Raw genomic sequence first — 1,101 nt, forward strand, 5'->3', positions numbered from 1 at the left:
CAGGGGTCACCAACTGGCGGCCCGCGGGCCGCATGCGGTTCGCCACGCTGTATCGCTGCGGCCCGCGGAAGGTATCAGCGTACAAGTATAACCAAAAATACTTTTCTTGAGGAGTCAAAGAGCACGAAGGCAAGAAATACTTTCCGGGAAGCATATTTTCGCTTTGCATACAATTCCACCGACCAACCAATCAGATTATAGTTCTAGGTGTGGGGGTTGCTTAAAGTTATTCCAATGCTATGTCCAGCCACACTGTCCCAGTAGTTGATTAAAACGTGTGTTTTAGAATTTCCAAATTGTCTGTGAGCATAGGCTTGCTTATTTTAAGTTTGCAAATGTCATGTAAACACTAGTGTGCGTTTCACCGTTATTGTGTTTCACGATCAGTGTTCTTTTTATGCAAGTTTTTGTTGGCAAAATAGGTCGGTGTGCCAACTCAATTTATAATAAATTGGCAAAATATTATATATAAATTTAAAGACTTTTTCTGATTGTATTGTGAAAATATTTAGCTTAGTAACCTACTGCAAAATGTTTTTTTTTTTTAAAGAAATATAGAACGCTTCACGATTTTGCGTGTCATCCCTGTGCAGTGGCGCAAGGAATGTCTGAATAAGTCAAGGCGTTGTTATTGCTAATCTTCTCTGTATCGCTCCAATCTTAGTAGGATATGTAAACTTACTGCCGAAGCAAGTAGGAAAATATTCTTAATGAACAAATTCTTGCCACGCTGATATGCACCGCAAGTGACAGTTGTCTATAATAAAAGAAAGACGGTTTTATAGACTCTCACAAAAAGGATGAAAATCCAACTCATTGCATTTTTAGAGGGACGACTGTTTATGAATTACGATAGAATTACGATTTTTCGGTGATTTCCACAAGCGTTTGTTTCATGGTTTCTTTTTCCGTTATTGGAGCCTACTTTTTCGCTGATATGTTTGCAGGTCACTATTGTTGCCTGTATTGCGATGCCGATGTGTCAAACATTTCCTTGTTTACTGAAATTGTTAATTGCAAGATATCTTTTGTGAAGCGAAGTGACAACACCACTTTTGCTTGGCGATGAATATTCTGATGAAACCGCTCGCCTCGCTATAA

At 39.1% G+C, this 1,101-nt stretch overlaps 1 pseudogene; it reads right to left on the minus strand.

Moving 5' to 3' along the window:
• Positions 1–548: 548 nt before the first annotated feature.
• On the minus strand, positions 549–681 carry LOC145774958 (U6 spliceosomal RNA; annotated as a pseudogene).
• Between the last annotated feature and the right edge of the window lie 420 nt (positions 682–1,101).

Source organism: Aplidium turbinatum, chromosome 7, assembly GCF_918807975.1.
Source record: "Aplidium turbinatum chromosome 7, kaAplTurb1.1, whole genome shotgun sequence".
In the NCBI taxonomy this organism is placed as follows: domain Eukaryota; kingdom Metazoa; phylum Chordata; class Ascidiacea; order Aplousobranchia; family Polyclinidae; genus Aplidium; species Aplidium turbinatum.